This window comes from Lolium rigidum, chromosome 1 (genome assembly GCF_022539505.1).
Source record: "Lolium rigidum isolate FL_2022 chromosome 1, APGP_CSIRO_Lrig_0.1, whole genome shotgun sequence".
Classification (NCBI taxonomy): Eukaryota; Viridiplantae; Streptophyta; class Magnoliopsida; order Poales; family Poaceae; genus Lolium; species Lolium rigidum.
Window position 1 is genome coordinate 189,219,325 of NC_061508.1, and position 23,672 is coordinate 189,242,996.

Sequence of the window (23,672 nt, forward strand, 5' to 3'; positions counted from 1 at the left end):
AATAATGGGTTGTCTCCCATAAGCGCTTTTCTTTAACGCCTTTTAGCTAGGCATGATAATTTTCATGATGCTCTTATAAAGATGAGAGTTGAGTATAAGAGAGCATCAAGAAGCATATATAAAACATTTTTAAATCTAACACTCTTCCTATGCATAGGAGCCTTGTAAGAAAACAAGTCAATGAAGAACAAAGTGAGTAGCATAGGAAGACAAAACAAGTGTAACTTCAAAAATTTCAACACAAGGAGAGGAGACTTAATATTATTGTGATATATGAAATCGTGTCTCCCTCTCTCATAAGGACCAGTAGGTCTTAAAGTACCCAGCAAATAAAAGCAAATCAAGAGAAAGCTCAAAATATTCATCATAAAGAGAAGAACTTTAGTAACATGAATATTTCTATACCCATACTTTCCTCTCTCAAAATAATTTTCAGTGGCATCATGAATAAACTCAACAATATAGCTATCACATAAAGCATTCTTATCATGATCCACATGCATAAAAGTATCATTACCCTCCACATAAGCATAATCAGTTTTATTAGTAATAGTGGGAGTAAAACTATCACAACCATCACTGTAATCATCATAAATTGCAGGCATGGTATAATCATAATAAACTTTATCCTCCATAGTAGGTGGCACTAAAATACCACTATCATTATAATCATCATAAATGGGAGGCAAAGTATCATCAAAGAAAATTTTCTCCTCAAAACTTGGGGGACTAAAAATATCACAACCAGCTTCCCCAAGCTTAGACTTTTCCATAGCATTAAAAATAATAGTGTTCAAAGAATTCATGCTAAAAACATTGCTACAAATATTTTGCAAACAAAGTTCCATGGGTTTTTTAATTCTCTCTTCAAACACATCATGTCCTAATTCAATATAAATTTCATAAAGATCTCTAATTTTTTTGTTGTTTTCCATTAAGCCTAACTAGTGAAAATAAAAACAAGAGACAAAAAGATAAAATTGCAGAATCTAAGGGAAATAGCTTCGAGCACTCACACACCGGAAACAATGCTAGGAAATAGCTTAGTAGTCGGAGGATGTGAATACCTTTTACCTTACCTCCCCGGCAACAGCGCCAGAAAATAGCTTGATGTCTACGTGTGCTTCTATTCTTGTAGACAATGTTGGGCCTCCAAGAGCAGAGGTTTGTATAACAGCAACAAGTTTCCCTTAAGTGAATCACACAAGGTTTATCGAACTCAGGGAGGTAGAGGTCAAAGATATCCCTCTCAAGCAACCCTGCAATTAAGATACATGAAGTCTCTTGTGTCCCCATGATGCGTGTAGTTGACACGTCCGTTGGGAACCCCAAGAGGAAGGTGTGATGCGCACAGCGGCAAGTTTCCCTCAGTAAGAAACCAAGGTTTAATCGAACCAGTAGGAGTCAAGAAGCACGTTGAAGGTTGATGGCGGCGAGATGTAGTGCGGCGCAACACCGGAGATTCCGGCGCCAACGTGGAACCCGCACAACACAACCAAAGTACTTTGCCCCAACGAAACGAGTGAGGTTGTCAATCTCACCGGCTTGCCGTAACAAAGGATTAACCGTATTGTGTGGAAGATGATTGTTTGCGGACAAAACAGTAAAACAAGTATTGCAGCAGATTTGTATTTCAAGTATTAAAGAATGGACCGGGGTCCACAGCTCACTAGAGGTGTCTCTCCCATAAGATAAAAGCATGTTGGGTGAACAAATTACGGTCGGGCAATTGACAAATATAGAGGGCATAACAATGCACATACATGACATGATAAGTATAGTGAGATTTAATTGGGCATTACGACAAAGTACATAGACCGCCATCCAACCGCATCTATGCCTAAAAAGTCCACCTTCAGAGTTATCATCCGAACCCCCTCCAGTATTAAGTTGCAAAGCAACGAGACAATTGCATTAAGTATGGTGCGTAATGTAATCAACAACTACATCCTCGGACATAGCGCCAATGTTTTATCCCTAGTGGCAACAAGACAACACAACCTTAGAACTTTCGTCACTCGTCCCGGTGTCAATGCAGGCATGAACCCACTATCGAGCATAAATACTCCCTCTTGGAGTTAAAAGTAAAAACTTGGCCAGAGCCTCTACTAGAAACGGAGAGCATGCAAGATCATAAACAACACATGTGTAATAACTTGATAATTAACATGACATGGTATTCTCTATCCATCGGATCCCGACAAACACAACATATAGAATTACAGATAGATGATCTTGATCATGTTAGGCAGCTCACAAGATCCAACAATGAAGCACAATGAGGAGAAGACAACCATCTAGCTACGGCTATGGACCCATAGTCCAGGGGTGAACTACTCACTCATCACTCCGGAGGCGACCATGGCGGTGTAGAGTCCTCCGGGAGATGAATCCCCTCTCCGGCAGGGTGCCGGAGGAGATCTCCGAGATCCCCCGAGATGGGATCGGCGGCGGCGGCGTCTCGATGAAGGTTTTCCGTATCGTGGTTTTTCGCCTCGGGGGTTTCGCGACGGAGGCTTTAAGTAGGCGGAAGGGCAGCAGTCGGGGGCCGGACGAGGGGCCACACCACGGGTCGGCGCGGCCAAGACCTGGGCCGCGCCGCCCTATGGTTTGGCCACCTCGTGGCCCCACTTCGTGTGTTCTTCGGTCTTCCGGAAGCTCCGTGGAAAAATAGGCACTCGGGTCTTCGTTTCGTCCAATTCCAAGAATATTTCGTTACTAGGATTTCTGAAACCAAAAACAGCAGAAAACAGGAACTGGCACTTCGGCATCTTGTTAATAGGTTAGTTCCAGAAAATGCACGAATATGACATAAAGTGTGCATAAAACATGTAGGTATCATCAATAATATGGCATAGAACATAAGAAATTATCGATACGTCGGAGACGTATCAGCATCCCCAAGCTTAGTTCTCGCTCGTCCCGAGCAGGTAAAACGATAACAAAGATAATTTCTCGAAGTGATATGCCATCATAACCTTGATCATACTATTTGTAAACATATGTAGTGAATGCAACGATCAAAGCAATGGTAATGACATGAGTAAACAAGTGAATCATAAAGCAAAGACTTTTCATGAATAGTACTTCAAGACAAGTATTAATAAGTCTTGCATAAGAGTTAACTCATAAAGCAATAAATCAAAGTAAAGGCATTGAAGCAACACAAAGGAAGATTAAGTTTCAGCGGTTGCTTTCAACTTGTAACATGTATATCTCATGGATAATAGTCAACATAGAGTAATATAACAAGTACAATATGCAAGTATGTAGGAATCAATGCACAGTTCACACAAGTGTTTGCTTCTTGAGGTGGAGAGAGATAGGTGAACCGACTCAACATAAAAGTAAAGAGAATGGTCCTTCAAAGAGGAAAGCATCGATTGCTATATTTGTGCTAGAGCTTTTATTTTGAAAGCATGAAACAATTTTGTCAACGGTAGTAATAAAGCATATGAGTTATGAAAATTATATCTTACAAGTTGCAAGTCTCATGCATAGTATACTAATAGTGCCCGCACCTTGTCCTAATTAACTTGGACTACCGGATCTTTGCAATGCACATGTTTTGACCAAGTGTCACAATGGGGTACCTCCATGCCGCCTGTACAAAGGTCTAAGGAGAAAGCTCGCATTTTGGATTTCTCGCTTTTGATTATTCTCAACTTAGACATCCATACCGGGACAACATGGACAACAGATAATGGACTCCTCTTTAATGCATAAGCATGTGGCAACAATTATTATTCTCATATGAGATTGGGGATATATGTCCAAACTGAAACTTCCACCATGAATCATGGCTTTAGTTAGCGGCCCAAAGTTCTTCTCTAACAATATGCATGCTCCAACCATGAAGGTGGTAGATCTCTCTTGCTTCGGACAAGACGGACATGCATAGCAACTCACATGATATCCAACAAAGAATAGTTGATGGCGTCCCCGAAACATGGTTATCGCTCAACAAGCAACTTAATAAGAGATAAAGTGCATAAGTACATATTCAATACTACAATAGTTTTTAAGCTATTTGTCCCATGAGCTATATATTGCAAAGGTGAATGATGGAATTTTAAAGGTAGCACTCAAGCAATTTACTTTGGAATGGCGGATAAATACCATGTAGTAGGTAGGTATGGTGGACACAAATGGCATAGTGGTTGGCTCAAGTATTTTGGATGCATGAGAAGTATTCCCTCTCGATACAAGGTTTAGGCTAGCAAGGTTATTTGAAACAAACACAAGGATGAACGGTACAGCAAAACTCACATAAAAGACATATGGTAAACATTATAAGACTCCATACCGTCTTCCTTGTTGTTCAAAACTCAATACTAGATGTTATCTAGACTCTAGAGAAACCAAATATGCAAACCAAATTAGCAAGCTCTAAGTATTTCTTCATTAATGGGTGCAAAGTATATGATGCAAGAGCTTAAACATGAGCACAACAATTGCCAAGTATCAAATTATCCAAGACATTTTAGAATTACTACATGTATCATTTTCCAATTCCAACCATATAACAATATAACGAAGAAGAAACTTCGCCATGAATACTATGAGTAGAGCCTAAGGACATATTTGTCCATATGCAACAGCGGAGCGTGTCTCTCTCCCATAAAGTGAATGCTAGGATCCATTTTATTCAAACAAAACAAAAACAAAAACAAACCGACGCTCCAAGCAAAGTACATAAGATGTGACGGAATAAAAATATAGTTTCGGGGAGGAACCCGATAATGTTGTCGATGAAGAAGGGGATGCCTTGGGCATCCCCAAGCTTAGACGCTTGAGTCTTCTTATAATATGCAGGGGTGAACCACCGGGGCATCCCCAAGCTTAGAGCTTTCACTCTCCTTGATCATATTGCATCATACTCCTCTCTTGATCCTTGAAAACTTCCTCCACACCAAACTCGAAACAACTCATTAGAGGGTTAGTGCATAAACAAAATTCACATGTTCAGAGGTGACACAATCATTCTTAACACTTCTGGACATTGCATAAAGCTACTGGACATTAGTGGATCAAAGAAATTCATCCAACATAGCAAAAGAGGCAATGCGAAATAAAAGACAGAATCTGTCAAAACAGAACAGTCCGTAAATATGGATTTTATTAGGCCACCAGACTTGCTCAAACGAAAATGCTCAAATTGAATGAAAGTTGCGTACATATCTGAGGATCATGCTCGTAAATTGGCGTAATTTTCTGTGCTACCTACAGGGAGATAGACCCAGATTCGTGACAGCAAAGAATTCTGAAACTGCGCAGTAATCCAAATCTAGTACTTACTTTTCTATCAAAGACTTTACTTGGCACAACAAAACATAAAACTAAGATAAGGAGAGGTTGCTACAGTAGTAAACAACTTCCAAGACACAAATATAAAACAAAAATACTGGAGTAAAAACATGGGTTGTCTCCCATAAGCGCTTTTCTTTAACGCCTTTCGGCTAGGCGCAGAAAGTGTATCTCAAGTAACATCGAGAGATGAAGCATCAACATCATAATTTGTTCTAATAATAGAATCATAAGGTACCTTCATTCTCTTTCTAGGGAAGTGTTCCATACCTTTCTTGAGAGGAAATTGATATTTAATATTACCTTCCTTCATATCAATAGTAGCACCAACGGTTCGAAGAAAAGGTCTTCCCAATATAATGGGGCAAGATGCATTGCATTCAATATCCAAGACAACAAAATCAACGGGGACAAGGTTATTGTTAACCATAATATGAACATTATCAACTTTCCCCAAAGGTTTCTTTTTAGCATTATCAGCGAGATTAACATCCAAATAACAATTTTTCAATGGTGGCAAGGCAAGCATATCATAGACTTTTTTAGGCATAACAGAAATATGTAACACCCCAACTTTTGCAACCATGTTTTGTTGTCCTTAGTGCAAAAATTAGGGGGAACAAAAACTTTTTCTATAAACTAATTAGATGAATTGCCTTGATCTGTTTGAAATGATTTGATCTCGTTGGTAGATGAATTGTCTTGATTTGCTTGTTGAGTTTTGTCTTGAGCTACCTCAAAGAAAAACACCTCTAGTGGTAAAATTATCCTTGAATTCAAAACATGGGATCATCTACCCCTTAATACAACCTTCTCTCTTACCCTAGTCAAAAACCCTAAGGCATTATAAAATTTTGGCTAAGTCCCAAAATCTGTTTAAGGTTCCATTTTGGAACCCCTGGATTAAGCCACCCCTTGCCATCTAAGGCAATGCACTTGGTCCTAGACCTACCTTATCATGAGCACTTCCCAACCATGTCCTTACCTTGAACCAAATCTTTCTTATACCCACTTATCCTTGATGATTTTGAAGCCAAGTCAATAAGATGTTATGGCAGGCTTAAAATGTTCCAACTTTGGCAGTTGTTTCTTAAGCACCCACTACTGTTATTGGTGATCTCAACACACGGATCTCATCTATACAACACCCTCTACAACTTCCACGTCGTGCATGTCCCATGCAACCCTTGAAATTCTTATATTCACTTGATCTTCTACCCTATCTAGTGTTACACCACTAGATCCCATTTTCAACTTCCATACCTTGTCTACTTTTAATTGATGTCCTAATCTTCAACACCTTGGTGTGAAAATGATATCCACACTAGGAGATCATCACATACCCTTGAGTTCTTACTCTCCTAAAAATTTATTTACTTTTCTTTCTCCCAAAATCTCTAAAACCCTAATGCTTTCCTCTCTAGTTTCCTCACAAAACTATTTCTAGTTTTGTCAAACCTTTTCAAATATTTTTTCTCAAATAAAATAGGGAATGAGAGTGGAATTTAAAATCACCTTATTTCCATCCAAAAATAAATTATGTATAATTAATCTCTTGTTTTATTTTGTTTTCACCAATATGCATGTTAATGGTATACATGCCTTTTTCTTGCACTTTGCTTTACCAAGTAATTTTTGAGAAAGGTCCACTTAGCCTTATCATTCAAATAGTCCTTTTCCATTCAAAATATCATCTTGGCTACTTTAAATTTTCTTAAAGGCAAGACCAAACTTCAAAATTCGATCAACCCTCATATAATTTTTGAAGACCATTCCTCAGCCACATCTCTCTCAACTATTCTTTAACATCATCATCTAACCATCTCCCTTGGTCCAAGTATGATTAGCAAAGGAGATAGCCGGCCATGCCAACTTGGCGCATGCACAATACCCTCCCATCCCTCTCTCTTGTCTTGCTCCACTATGGACAGCCACAACCCGCACCACTCCCTCCCCCAAGGTCAACTTGCTTGGATCAGCACACCCTCCCTCTTGTTTACTCCCTTGTCTCTTTCCCTTCCCAATGCCATCAATGGCACTTGAGCATGGTTTTGGCTAGGATCTTGAAGAGATCTTGTTGCAGCCCTCTCCTCCATCCACCAAAGACAAGCTTCAAAACCCTACACTAGCCCTGGACATCATAAAGACAGCCCTAGACAGCCTCTAGCCCCTCCATCCCTCCTCTCTCTCTTGGTGGTCACCCAATTTCGGTCCGGACCACAACCAGCGCCCCAGCCCCCGAGACCACGCCAAGAAGACGTCCTGGCATCCCTCTCCCCTATGTGCATGCTCCCGAGGCCAGGACTGCCCCGCAAAATTCTCTCTCGTGCTCGCCATGGACGTGATCACCCCGTCCTGATCTTGCTCGCGCGTTCCCAGACCCGTAGGCCTCCTTTGGCCACTTCTAGCTGTAACCTGCAACGGCACCGCACCAGGACCCGAACGCAATGATGACACGCAATGCTCCTTCACCCAAGACCGAGCACGCTTCATCGAACACCTTCTCGCACGCGCAGAGACCACCTCGTATCGGGAGAATCAGCACGCGTATCTCCGGGATTTTTGCTGCACTAGATCCCCCACTGGATGCCGTGCAAGATGCTACCATGCAGCCTGTCCATTCGCGCTCAAACCTTACGCGCCCCCGACCACGTACACTCCGTCCACCGTACGCCGCGCATGGACTATAAAAGCCATGCCCGAGGCCCCCGACCCCTCCTCTCGCCACTCCCCTCTCCCAGCTCACTTCTTCGGCACACACCACCTCTCCCACCTCCCCAGACCACCACAGAGAGCGCTGAGGCGCTCTGCCCTGCTGCTGCTCGCCGGCAAGCACGCCGCTGCCGTGGTCACCGCGAGATGGCGGGAGAAGAACACGCTCGCCGCGGCCTCCTTCTTCTTTTCCTTCTAACCCGTCTGCTCACCACTCTCTGCACGACCTAACGCGCGCCTCCGTCTTCCCCAGGTCAGCCGGAGCTCGCCGCCGCCAAGTCCGCCCTTCGGGTGCTGTGAGGACGCCGCCAGGACGAGCCGCCCCTGGACGCGCGCCCTGGACCGCCGCGACCCGCCGCCACCCGCGACGACCTCGCCGTCGCCGGCGAGCCCGCCTCCGCCGGTGAGTCCCTGGCTGCCCCTCCCGTTTCTTTCCAGGTCGCCTCCGTTCGCCGCCCGCGTCGCTGCGGGGTATCGCGGGAGAACGACGCCCCGAGCGTCTGCATGGGCCACTTGGCCACGTAGGCCATGCAGCTGGGCCCCGCCCCGGGCCCTCTCTCCTTTTATTTCTCCTTATTTTTATTTCCCTCCCCATCCACTCGGCAAACCACCTGGGCCGGCCCAATCTCCACCTCATGCGCGGCCCAGGCTTTCCCGCCCCTTTTAAAATTTTGAAATTTCTGTTTTTAGTTTAAAAACCAGTAGCACTCAAATGCCAATAACTTCAGTTATACAATCTCAAATCAAATGGAACCAAATGCATTAGATCAGAAATTCAATTACCTTTCCAATGCCACTGGCCTCATATTTTTAGGATTTTTGTACGAATTCTAGTGCATTAAACATGATCACTGTTTAGTGTTTGTAATTTTAAAAATTGTAGGATTAATATTTTTGGATGAATCCAATTGTGTTGACTTTGTTTTGTTACTGGCCATCTAGGAAAAATACTGTTAGTCTCTGTTAATGAAATTTTTGTCTCTGTTTGCAAGTGTATATGTGTCACATGCAATGATGATTTGAAATCTCTTTGAGTTATTCAAACCCTTGTCATCACTTTGTTTTAAAAGTAGCCAACCTATGTTTTATTCTTGACAAACAAAACCTCCCAAGATTAAACCAAGCTCTATTGTTTTGCTTAAGTTTTCAAAATGGTGTGGCATATTGTTTACTTCCTGGTATTGGGTAGTATTTGTGCAAACAAAATAAAAGAGATAAATAATTTCTACCTCTTCAAAAATGTTTGAAAAATAAAAGATGAATGTTTTGAGGCCAAAAGCTTTGCACTTGTCTTCTTGATAGTGTTACCTACCAGGGGATGTTTAAATTCATGCCTTGGTGGTGACCATAGAGACAATTGCTCATTTGTGAAGCTTTCATGCTTTTATCAAGTAAAATAAATGGGTTTTCTTTTATAAAGTTGTTTTGAAATATCTATAAGTCCTTAACATGATAGCCCTTAGTTGAGTGGTTAGTTTCTGATTGTCGCTTGTTTGTTTTATTAGTGCAATGTGTTGATTGTGTTCCTTTTATATTTTCCGGCGATAGATGCGAACAATTACGGAGAAGACGAAGAAGTGGATCGGACGAGGATTTTATTTATATTGTTGGGATTCTTATATTAATGGAGTTGAAGAAGTCCAGGGACAAATAAGCCAAGGCAAGCCATCTTTTGATCTCTTGCTAATTATCCTCTTTGTTGTGTTCATTGTTCCATTATATGCTTGGTTCCTTGTATCTTGTGTTATGATTGGTCCTCTACTATGCATACTTGCTCCCAAGTATGTTGAACCCCTTGCTGATGTTATGCATGCTTACCCTAAGCATGTATGCCCCCTTGACCACATATATTATCATCTTCTTAGTGGTATGATGATTAACATCATGACCCTTGTTTAATCATACTACTTATGTTGTCCCTACGCATGCTTATCCTAAGTATGTATGATCCCCTTGACACCTCTTTTATCACCTCCTTAATGGTATGATGGCTAGCATCATGCCATTGTTGTCTCTTAGTTCTTACATGAAACTATAGGTTGGGAACCCCTTGGAAAAATACCTTGTTGAAAAGAATTTTTGGAAAACCTTGGGTGAGTTGGACTTACCTAAGTGTGTGTTTATGAAAAAAAAGGATCTTGGCAAAGATGGTTGGAAAGAGAATCTTGTTTATGAAAACTTTGGCGCCTAAGTATTCACCCGTGACAATTAACCCGCGCAACCACAGCTACTCCAACGTGGGCACGGAGCTTAGCTTGACGTTTGTTCTTCTTAGCATGAGGCACCGCACAACTATACAAGGGTACGGTTACCCCCGAGTCCGGGTTGTCATGGTTGGGACAATAGTATAACGGGAGGCCTTCGGGGCTGACCCGTCCGGAAGACACTATGGGTCTCCCGGCTTGGCGGTGGAGCCACGCTCAAAGGGAGGTGAGCTGCCACGGTGCCGGGGAGGTACATACTCCATAGGGTAGGACCTCTTGCTAAGTTGAATGGGCGAAAGGCTATGTTCGGGTATCCGTCGTGGCATATGTTGTTATGCGGGGATGATGCCCACACGATAGGTATCCGGATAGAGGTGGGGAAAGTGTGCAAACTCTGCAGAGTAAAATCTATTCGAATAGCTGCGTCCGCGGTCATGGACGGTTGGAATGGCCGTTGCTTAGCTCCGATGAGTTTTGGTTTACAAAATGGTTTGGCAAATGAAAGGAAAGAACTTGTTTTGAAGTACCGGAAGGGTACGGGAAAGGTTGTGTCGACCATATGGAGATGGTCGGGGAGGACAAATAAATTGGGTTACCCCATCCTAGTGTTTTATGTTGTGGATATCTTTTGAAGTATCTTCTTCAACAAAGATATAGAGATGTCATAGAAATGTCTTATCACCCTCTTAGTGTCCCCTTCAACTGTGATGTGGGATGCTATATCCACAAGAGAAACTTATTCTCTTTCACATGCTATATCCACAAGAGAAACTTATTCTCTTTCACATGCTATATCCACAAGAGAAACTTATTCTCTTTCACATGCTATATCCACAAGAGAAACTGATTCTCTTCACATGCTATATCCACCAGAGAAACTATTCTTCCTCTCTTGTCTTCTTTAGTTAGAATTGTTATCACCTTCTTGATGGTTTGCGAGTACAATTCAAATGTACTCACGGCTTTGTCCCCGGCTATTTACTTGGCCGGACTCGGAGGACTTCGACGGATAAAGAAGGAGTTGACGACGTCTATGCGAGCTAGGAACGTCTTCCCAGTCAGTTGCCTGTAGGGTTAAGGCAGATGACTTGGGCTCTACGCTGCTGAAGTGATTCTGCTACTCTGATGATTAGATTAGGCACTTCGAGGCTATCTTGTAAAGATGGGTCATGTGACCTTATTGTAATTTTCTTATTTCGTTTTGTAAAGGATGATCTAATTTGATATCAGTTCGGTTATGTGTTCACGGCACACTGATCATGGGAACGTGAACTGTATACATAACAGGGTATTTCGGACAGCTAGTCCGGGGTCCCCACAGAGCTGGTATCAGAGCCATCCTGACTGTAGGAGACCTTAGTTAGCATGGACGTTAGTTAGGAAACAAGTACTTGGGCAACACTATTTACCAAACAAATTCTTTCTTTAGTCGGAAGCATAGCTTCTACTCCTCTTGTTTCTTCAAAACTTCTAAATTCTTATCTCTCCGCTTTATAGAAGTGTTTGAAAATTCTTACTCTATTGTCTCATCCACTTCAAACCTACATATTGGACGATGTCCCCAACTCGGACCGGAGACTCGAACTCAAAGATACATCAATCCCTCGAGAAGACTCATGAATCTCCAACGACGACTATTGAAGATTGGAGGCCGACTTAGTGTGCACATAAAAGAATAATAAGATCATGTCTTTGGTTGTCACCAAAGTGTGTCAAGGAGCTGACCTTGTTCCTCCGTGGACTTGCACTTTTGCAGTCGCCAGGGATCGAGTCCTCAATTCTTGACTACTAATTTTTAGGCCAGCCACAAGAATATCTCGACTTCAGGAGCACCTCAACAGCTACCCCTTCGAAGACCTCACGTCCCTGGGATGTTGAGCAAGAAGACTACACCGTTTTATCCTCTACCTCAACATCGACGACTCAACACCAGGCCGCATCACCACCCTCTGCTTCGAGAAATCCTTGTTGAAGACGATGTCAACAAGCTGAAGACGCCAACATATGTGACCAGCCCCAAACCAATAGGATGGATAGGACAAACTCAATCGCTTTGATTGAGCTACCCCTGCGTATTAGGCATCCCTAGATGCTTAGAGTGCCTTGTCTGGTGTGATGATTGCTTGTAGTTTCCTCGTGTGTTGCCTTGAGTGTTTTTATCCATTTTGTTGTGTGTATGATTGTCTTGGTCTTTAGGCCTGAAAAACACTCTTAGTGTGACAACCCAACATAGGAAGCCTCCCAAAGATGTTTTCACCCCACCTACCTCACCAATAAAATGCTAATTTCTAGTTAATTGAATAAGTTAACGGATGGCTCTAACTTTAACCTCGTTAGCAGTTGATTTTTCAACCATGAGGAAAACTAACTCAAAGCCCTATCTGCGCTAACTACCTTCAAGATCAGCTGAAGCATCTCTACTACGCCAAGGAAGCGAAGCCGGTACCTTCAAGATTGATCGCATCTCTGCGAGAAGCCATACTAACTTGGTCTAACCTTGGAGTATAATCGCGCTAGCTTCAAGTATAACTTTTTGAAACTACCCTCTAACACACCGTCTAACAAGCTGAGAGGAAAATAGCGTCAAAGCCAAGCTACATCACATGATTCATCTGGTCCTCATAAAGTGAAGCTCCTGAAGATACCTCAAGACTCAAGATTAGGTGTAGTTTACCCGCTCACTTCTTAACTGGTATAAGTCAGCACCGACCCTCAAGCTGAAGATTGTCTTCGACGACCCTTGTTGTTGCTTCATATGGATACCAACTAGGTGTTTTATCAACTTACTAACTCACCGCGCGTCCCCTATGGTTTAGATAACACCGTGAGTGCCGCTTGAAGTTGTGGTCTGCACATCGCCCCCGAAGAATCTTCAACTGAATACGGAAGATCGACGACTTCTTCAGAAGCCCCAGAAAGGACTACAAGGCAGAAGCTCTTACTTTTTCCAAAAAGCCCGATGAAATTTTTTTAAGGGTGGAAGACTTCGTCTTCCACTAAAATTTAAAGTTAACTATAAAAGGTTTTCAACCCTGCTAAAGCACCGCTGGAGTGCACTAACTCTCCCATAATCTTGAACCCCCGCTAGGATCGTTTAAAAGTTACAGATCTAACACCTACATGGAGTAATCAACCTCTTCACGAAGCTCGCCATCGGCAGGAATCCCTCATGTCTCCCAGAAGATGGAGCAACGACCTTCTCAACAATGGCACATCTACAGAAGAATGGAATCTAACTTTAGTTAAACTTTACAACCCCTCTAGTTCTACGCTTAGTAATCTCGGGACGAGATTATTTTAAGGGTGGAAGATCTGTAACACCCCAACTTTTGCAACCATGTTTTGTTGTCCTTAGTGCAAAAATTAGGGGGAACAAAAACTTTTTCTATAAACTAATTAGATGAATTGCCTTGATCTGTTTGAAATGATTTGATCTGCTGGTAGATGAATTGTCTTGATTTGCTTGTTGAGTTTTGTCTTGAGCTACCTCAAAGAAAAACACCTCTAGTGGTAAAATTATCCTTGAATTCAAAACATGGGATCATCTACCCCTTAATACAACCTTCTCTCTTACCCTAGTCAAAAACCCTAAGGCATTATAAAATTTTGGCTAAGTCCCAAAATCTGTTTAAGGTTCCATTTTGGAACCCCTGGATTAAGCCACCCCTTGCCATCTAAGGCAATGCACTTGGTCCTAGACCTACCTTATCATGAGCACTTCCCAACCATGTCCTTGCCTTGAACCAAATCTTTCTTATACCCACTTATCCTTGATGATTTTGAAGCCAAGTCAATAAGATGTTATGGCAGGCTTAAAATGTTCCAACTTTGGCAGTTGTTTCTTAAGCACCCACTGCTGTTATTGGTGATCTCAACACACGGATCTCATCTATACAACACCCTCTACAACTTCCACGTCGTGCATGTCCCATGCAACCCTTGAAATTCTTATATTCACTTGATCTTCTACCCTATCTAGTGTTACACCACTAGATCCCATTTTCAACTTCCATACCTTGTCTACTTTTAATTGATGTCCTAATCTTCAACACCTTGGTGTGAAAATGATATCCACACTAGGAGATCATCACATACCCTTGAGTTCTTACTCTCCTAAAAATTTATTTACTTTTCTTTCTCCCAAAATCTCTAAAACCCTAATGCTTTCCTCTCTAGTTTCCTCACAAAACTATTTCTAGTTTTGTCAAACCTTTTCAAATATTTTTTCTCAAATAAAATAGGGAATGAGAGTGGAATTTAAAATCACCTTATTTCCATCCAAAAATAAATTATGTATAATTAATCTCTTGTTTTATTTTGTTTTCACCAATATGCATGTTAATGGTATACATGCCTTTTTCTTGCACTTTGCTTTACCAAGTAGTTTTTTAGAAAGGTCCACTTAGCCTTATCATTCAAATAGTCCTTTTCCATTCAAAATATCATCTTGGCTACTTTAAATTTTCTTAAAGGCAAGACCAAACTTCAAAATTCGATCAACCCTCATATAATTTTTGAAGACCATTCCTCAGCCACATCTCTCTCAACTATTCTTTAACATCATCATCTAACCATCTCCCTTGGTCCAAGTATGATTAGCAAAGGAGATAGCCGGCCATGCCAACTTGGCGCATGCACAATACCCTCCCATCCCTCTCTCTTGTCTTGCTCCACTATGGACAGCCACAACCTGCACCACTCCCTCCCCCAAGGTCAACTTGCTTGGATCAGCACACCCTCCCTCTTGTTTACTCCCTTGTCTCTTTCCCTTCCCAATGCCATCAATGGCACTTGAGCATGGTTTTGGCTAGGATCTTGAAGAGATCTTGCTGCAGCCCTCTCCTCCATCCACCAGCACAAGCTTCAAAACCCTACACTAGCCCTGGACATCATAAAGACAGCCCTAGACAGCCTCTAGCCCCTCCATCCCTCCTCTCTCTCTTGGTGGTCACCCAATTTCGGTCCGGACCACAACCAGCGCCCCAGCCCCCGAGACCACGCCAAGAAGACGTCCTGGCATCCCTCTCCCCTATGTGCATGCTCCCGAGGCCAGGACTGCCCCGCAAAATTCTCTCTCGTGCTCGCCATGGACGTGATCACCCTGTCTTGATCTTGCTCGCGCGTTCCCAGACCCGTAGGCCTCCTTTGGCCACTTCTAGCTGTAACCTGCAACGGCACCGCACCAGGACCCGAACGCAATGATGACACGCAATGCTCCTTCACCCAAGACCGAGCACGCTTCATCGAACACCTTCTCGCACGCGCAGAGACCACCTCGTATCGGGAGAATCAGCACGCGTATCTCCGGGATTTTTGCTGCACTAGATCCCCCACTGGATGTCGTGCAAGATGCTACCATGCAGCTGTCCATTCGCGCTCAAACCTTACGCGCCCCCGACCACGTACACTCCGTCCACCGTACGCCGCGCATGGACTATAAAAGCCATGCCCGAGGCCCCCGACCCCTCCTCTCGCCACTCCCCTCTCCCAGCTCACTTCTTCGGCACACACCACCTCTCCCACCTCCCCGCACCACCACGAGAGCGCCGAGGCGCTCTGCCCGCCGCCGCTCGCCGGCAAGCACGCCGCCGCCGTGGTCACCGCGAGATGGCGGGAGAAGAACACGCTCGCCGCGGCCTCCTTCTTCTTTTCCTTCTAACCCGTCCGCTCACCACTCTTCGCACGACCTAACGCGCGCCTCCGTCTTCCCCGAGTCAGCCGGAGCTCGCCGCCGCCAAGTCCGCCCGTCGGGTGCCGTGAGGACGCCGCCAGGACGAGCCGCCCTCGGACGCGCGCCCTGGACCGCCGCGACCCGCCGCCACCCGCGACGACCTCGCCGTCGGCCGGCGAGCCCGCCTCCGCCGGTGAGTCCCTGGCTGCCCCTCCCGTTTCTTTCCAGGTCGCCTCCGTTCGCCGCCCGCGTCGCTGCGGGGTATCGCGGGAGAACGACGCCCCGAGCGTCTGCATGGGCCACTTGGCCACGTAGGCCATGCAGCTGGGCCCCGCCCCGGGCCCTCTCTCCTTTTATTTCTCCTTATTTTTATTTCCCTCCCCATCCACCTGGCAAACCACCTGGGCCGGCCCAATCTTCACTACCCCGCCCGGCCCAGGCTTTCCCGCCCCTTTTAAAAATTTGAAATTTCTGTTTTTAGTTAAAAAACCAGTAGCACTCAAATGCTAATAACTTCAGTTATAAAATCTCAAATCAAATGGAACCAAATGCATTAGATCAGAAATTCAATTACCTTTCCAATGCCACTGGCCTCATATTTTTAGGATTTTTGTACGAATTCTAGTGCATTAAACATGATCACTGCATTCTGTTCAGTGTTTGTAATTTTAAAAATTGTAGGATTAATATTTTTGGATGAATCCAATTGTGTTGACTTTGTTTTGTTACTGGCCATCTAGGAAAAATACTGTTAGTCTCTGTTAATGAAATTTTTGTCTCTGTTTGCAAGTGTATATGTGTCACATGCAATGATGATTTGAAATCTCTTTGAGTTATTCAAACCCTTGTCATCACTTTGTTTTAAAAGTAGCCAACCTATGTTTTATTCTTGACAAACAAAACCTCCCAAGATTAAACCAAGCTCTATTGTTTTGCTTAAGTTTTCAAAATGGTGTGGCATATTGTTTACTTCCTGGTATTGGGTAGTATTTGTGCAAACAAAATAAAAGAGATAAATAATTTCTACCTCTTCAAAAATGTTTGAAAAATAAAAGATGAATGTTTTGAGGCCAAAATCTTTGCACTTGTCTTCTTGATAGTGTTACCTACCAGGGGATGTTTAAATTCATGCCTTGGTGGTGACCATAGAGACAATTGCTCATTTGTGAAGCTTTCATGCTTTTATCAAGTAAAATAAATGGGTTTTCTTTTATAAAGTTGTTTTGAAATATCTATAAGTCCTTAACATGATAGCCCTTAGTTGAGTGGTTAGTTTCTGATTGTCGCTTGTTTGTTTTATTAGTGCAATGTGTTGATTGTGTTCCTTTTATATTTTCCGGCGATAGATGCGAACAATTACGGAGAAGACGAAGAAGTGGATCGGACGAGGATTTTATTTATATTGTTGGGATTCTTATATTAATGGAGTTGAAGAAGTCCAGGGACAAATAAGCCAAGGCAAGCCATCTTTTGATCTCTTGCTAATTATCCTCTTTGTTGTGTTCATTGTTCCATTATATGCTTGGTTCCTTGTATCTTGTGTTATGATTGGTCCTCTACTATGCATACTTGCTCCCAAGTATGTTGAACCCCTTGCTGATGTTATGCATGCTTACCCTAAGCATGTATGCCCCCTTGACCACATATATTATCATCTTCTTAGTGGTATGATGATTAACATCATGACCCTTGTTTAATCATACTACTTATGTTGTCCCTACGCATGCTTATCCTAAGTATGTATGATCCCCTTGACACCTCTTTTATCACCTCCTTAATGGTATGATGGCTAGCATCATGCCATTGTTGTCTCTTAGTTCTTACATGAAACTATAGGTTGGGAACCCCTTGGAAAAATACCTTGTTGAAAAGAATTTTTGGAAAACCTTGGGTGAGTTGGACTTACCTAAGTGTGTGTTTATGAAAAAAAGGATCTTGGCAAAGATGGTTGGAAAGAGAATCTTGTTTATGAAAACTTTGGCGCCTAAGTATTCACCCGTGACAATTAACCCGCGCAACCACAGCCTACTCCAACGTGGGCACGGAGCTTAGCTTGACGTTTGTTCTTCTTAGCATGAGGCACCGCACAACTATACAAGGGTACGGTTACCCCCGAGTCCGGGTTGTCATGGTTGGGACAATAGTATAACGGGAGGCCTTCGGGGCTGACCCGTCCGGAAGACACTATGGGTCTCCTGGCTTGGCGGTGGAGCCACGCTCAAAGGGAGGTGAGCTGCCACGGTGCCGGGGAGGTACATACTCCATAGGGTAGGACCTCTTGCTAAGTTGAATGGGCGAAAGGCTATGTTCGGGTATCCGTCGTGGCATATGTTGTTATGCGGGGATGATGCCCACACGATAGGTATCCAGATAGAGGTGGGGAAAGTGTGCAAACTCGCAGAGTAAAATCTATTCGAATAGCCGCGTCCGCGGTCATGGACGGTTGGAATGGCTGTTGCTTAGCCTGATGAGTTTTGGTTTACAAAATGGTTTGGCAAATGAAAGGAAAGAACTTGTTTTGAAGTACCGGAAGGGTACGGGAAAGGTTGTGTCGACCATATGGAGATGGTCGGGGAGGACAAATAAATTGGGTTACCCCATCCTAGTGTTTTATGTTGTGGATATCTTTTGAAGTATCTTCTTCAACAAAGATATAGAGATGTCATAGAAATGTCTTATCACCCTCTTAGTGTCCCCTTCAACCGTGATGTGGGATGCTATATCCACAAGAGAAACTTATTCTCTTTCACATGCTATATCCACAAGAGAAACTTATTCTCTTTCACATGCTATATCCACAAGAGAAACTTATTCTCTTTCACATGCTATATCCACAAGAGAAACTGATTCTCTTCACATGCTATATCCACCAGAGAAACTATTCTTCCTCTCTTGTCTTCTTTAGTTAGAATTGTTATCACCTTCTTGATGGTTTGCGAGTACAATTCAAATGTACTCACGGCTTTGTCCCTGGCTATTTACTTGGCCAGACCTGGAGGACTTCGACAGATAAAGAAGGAGTTGACGACGTCTATGCGAGCTAGGAACGTCTTCCCAGTCAGTTGCCTGTAGGGTTAAGGCAGATGACTTGGGCTCTATGCTGCTGAAGTGATTCAGCTACTCTGATGATTAGATTAGGCACTTCGAGGCTATCTTGTAAAGATGGGTCATGTGACCTTATTGTAATTTTCTTATTTCGTTTTGTAAAGGATGATGTAATTTGATATCAGTTCGGTTATGTGTTCACGGCACACTGATCATGGGAACGTGAACTGTATACATAACAGGGTATTTCGGACAGCTAGTCCGGGGTCCCCACAAAATACTTGCACCAAGATCACAGAAAGCATTACAATCAAAATCTTTGACTCTCATTTTAATGATGGGCTCCCAACCATCCTCTAGCTTTCTAGGAATAGAAGTTTCAAGTTTTAGTTTCTCTTCTCTAGCTTTTATGAGAGCATTTGTAATATGTTTTGTGAAAGCCAAGTTTATAGCGCTAGCATTGGGACTCTTAGCAAGTTTTTGCAAGAACTTTATAACTTCAGAGATGTGGCAATCATCAAAATCTAAATCATTACAATCTAAAGCAATGGGATTATCATCCCCAAGGTTGGAAAAAATTTCAGCAGCTTTATCACGAGCGGTTTCAGCAGCTTTAGCAACTTCGAGTAATTTTGCGCGCTTTGCACTAGGAGTAGAAGCATTGCTAACACCAATTATTTTACCATTGATAGTAGGAGGTGCAGCAACATATGAATCATTAGCATTGCTAGTGGTGGTAATAGTCCAAACTTTAGCTACATTTTCCTTTTTAGCTAGTTTTTCATTTTCTTCTCTATCCCACCTAGCACGCAGTTCAGCCATTAATCTTATATTCTCATTAATTCTAACTTGGATGGCATTTGCTGTAGTAACAATTTTATTTTCAATATCCCTATTAGGCATAACTTTCGATTTCAAAAGATCAACATCGGAGGCAAGACTATCAACTCTAGAAACAAGAATATCAATTTTATTGAGCTTTTCCTCAACAGATTTGTTAAAGGCAGTTTGTGTACTAATAAATTCTTTAAGCATGGCCTCAAGTCCAGGGGGTGTATTCCTATTATTGTTGTAAGAATTCCCATAAGAATTAGCATAACCGTTACCATTATTATAAGGGTATGGCCTATAGTTATTACTAGAATTGTTCCGATAAGCATTGTTGTTGAAATTATTATTTTTAATGAAGTTTACATCAACATGTTCTTCTTGGGCAACCAATGAAGCTAATGGAACATTATTAGGATCAACATTAGTCCTATCATTCGCAAGCATAGACATAATAGCATCAACCTTATCTTTCAAGGAAGAGGATTCTTCAACAAAATTTACCTTCTTACCTTGTGGAGCTCTTTCCGTGTGCCATTCAGAGTAATTAACCATCATATTATCAAGGAGCTTTGTTGCTTCACCAAGAGTGATGGACATAAAGGTACCTCCAGCAGCTGAATCCAATAAATTCCGCGAAGAAAAATTTAGTCCTGCATAGAAGGTTTGGATGATCATCCAAGTAGTCAGTCCATGGGTTGGGCAATTTTTAACCAGAGATTTCATTCTTTCCCAAGCTTGAGCAACATGTTCATTATCTAATTGTTTAAAATTCATTATGCTACTCCTCAAAGATATAATTTTAGCAGGGGGATAATATCTACCAATAAAAGCATCCTTGCATTTAGTCCAGGAATCAATACTATTCTTAGGCAGAGATAGCAACCAATCTTTAGCTCTTCCTCTTAATGAGAAAGGGAAAAATTTTAATTTTATAATATCACCATCTACATCTTTATATTTTTGCATTTCACATAGTTCAACAAAATTATTGAGATGGGCAGCGAGCATCATCGGAACTAACACTGAGAAAATTGCTCTCGCATAACAAGATTAAGTAAAGCAGGTTTAATTTCAAAGAATTCTGCTGTAGTAGCAGGTGGAGCAATAGGTGTGTATAGGAAATCATTATTATTTGTGCTAGTGAAGTCACACAACTTAGTATTTTCAGGGTTGGCCATTTTAGCAATAGTAAATAAAGCAAACTAGATAAAGTAAATGCAAGTAAACTAATTTTTTTGTGTTTTTGATATAGAGTGCAAGACAGTAAAGCTAGCAACTAATTTTTTTGTGTTTTAATATAATGCAGCAAACAAAGTAGTAAATAAAATAAAGCAAGACAAAAACAAAGTAAAGAGATTGAGAAGTGGAGACTCCCCTTGCAGCGTGTCTTGATCTCCCCGGCAACGGCGCCATAAATTTGCTTGATGCATGTAGTTGACACGTCCGTTGGGAACCCCAAGAGGAAGGTGTGATGCGCACAGCGGCAAGTTTCCCTCGCAAGAAACCAAGGTTTAATCGAACCAAGTAGGGAGTCAAGAAGCACGTTGAAGGTTGATGGCGGCGAGATGTAGTGCGGCGCAACACCGGAGATTCCGGCGCCAACGTGGAACCTCGCACAACACAACCAAAGTACTTTGCCCCAACGAAACAGATGAGGTTGTCAATCTCACCGGCTTGCTGTAACAAAGGATTAACCGTATTGTGTGGAAGATGATTGTTTGCGAGAGAAAACAGTAAAACAAGTATTGCAAGCAGATTTGTATTTCAGTATTAAAGAATGGACCGGGGTCCACAGTTCACTAGAGGTGTCTCTCCCATAAGATAAAAGCATGTTGGGAACAAATTACAGTCGGGCAATTGACAAATAGAGAGGGCATAACAATGCACATACATGACATGATAAGTATAGTGAGATTTAATTGGGCATTACGACAAAGTACATAGACCGCCATCCAACTGCATCTATGCCTAAAAAGTTCACCTTCGAGTTATCATCCGAACCCCTCCAAGTATTAAGTTGCAAAGCAACGGACAATTGCATTAAGTATGGTGCGTAATGTAATCAACAACTACATCCTCGGACATAGCGCCAATGTTTTATCCCTAGTGGCAACAAGCACAACACAACCTTAGAACTTTCTCGTCATCGTCCCGGTGTCAATGCAGGCATGAACCCACTATCGAGCATAAATACTCCCTCTTGGAGTTAAAAGTAAAAACTTGGCCAGAGCCTCTACTAGAAATGGAGAGCATGCAAGATCATAAACAACACATGTGTAATAACTTGATAATTAACATGACATGGTATTCTCTATCCATCGGATCCCGACAAACACAACATATAGAAACAGATAGATGATCTTGATCATGTTAGGCAGCTCACAAGATCCAACAATGAAGCACAATGAGGAGAAGACAACCATCTAGCTACTGCTATGGACCCATAGTCCAGGGGTGAACTACTCACTCATCACTCCGGAGGCGACCATGGCGGTGTAGAGTCCTCCGGGAGATGAATCCCCTCTCCGGCAGGGTGCCGGAGGAGATCTCCGGGATCCCCCGAGATGGGATCGGCGGCGGCGGCGTCTCAGCAAGGTTTTCCGTATCGTGGTTTTTCGCCTCAGGGGTTTCGCGACGGAGGCTTTAAGTAGGCGGAAGGGCGAGTCGGGGGCCGGACGAGGGGGCCACACGACAGTCGGCGCGGCCAAGACCCGGGCCGCGCCGCCCTATGGTTTGGCCACCTCGTGGCCCCACTTCGTGTGTTCTTCGGTCTTCCGGAAGCTCCGTGGAAAAATAGGCACCCGGGTCTTCGTTTCGTCCAATTCCGAGAATATTTCGTTACTAGGATTTCTGAAACCAAAAACAGCAGAAAACAGGAACTGGCACTTCGGCATCTTGTTAATAGGTTAGTTCCGTAAAATGCACGAATATGACATAAAGTGTGCATAAAACATGTAGGTATCATCAATAATATGGCATAGAACATAAGAAATTATCGATACGTCGGAGACGTATCACCCCAACACACATAACACACTTGTCAGATGTATAGGTGCACTAGTTCGGCGAAGAGATAGTGAAATACAAGTAATATGGATGATTATAAGTAGCAATTGCAATCTGAAATAAAAATGGCAGCAAGCAAACATGTAGCAGAACTTGTTGGAAACGGTGTTTCAATGCTTAGAAACAAGGCCTAGGGATCATACTTTCACTAGTGGACACTCTCAACAATGATCACATAATTGAATAAATAAATGCTACTCTCAAACACTCTCTTGTTGGATAACAAACACCATTCATTGTGTAGGGCTGCAAAAGCACACCTCAATCCGGAGTAAACAAGCTCCACAACGTCATAAAGGAATCACACAAGATGCGCACACTGTCACCATCACACCGTGGAGAGTGACTTCGGAGTTCATATTAAAGTAACCTCTAGAGTGCATAATAGACAAGAGTAACATCTACATATTCAACTAGATTACAAAGCTCATGATAACATAAAGATCACACCATGGGAGAGAGAGATTAACCACATAGCTACCGGTAGAGCCCTCAGCCTCGGGGGAGAACTACTCCCTCCTCATCATGGGAGTCAGCAGCGGCGATGAAGATGGCGGTGGTGTCGATGGAGATGACTCTGTGGGCAATTCCCCGTCCCGGTGGCGTGCCGGAACAGAGATTCTTTCCCCTGAAACTTGTCGTCGATGGCGACGGCGCTGCGGAACCCTTGGTGGAATATGACTAGATTATTTAGGGTTTTCGCATCTGGGGCAATATATAGGCGAAGGGGCGGCGTCGGTGGAGTCCCGAGGGGCCCACCTCACCTGGCGGCGCGGCAGAAGGTGGGGCCGCGCCACCCTTTGAGGTGGCCAGCTCGTGGCCCCCCTCCGTCTCTC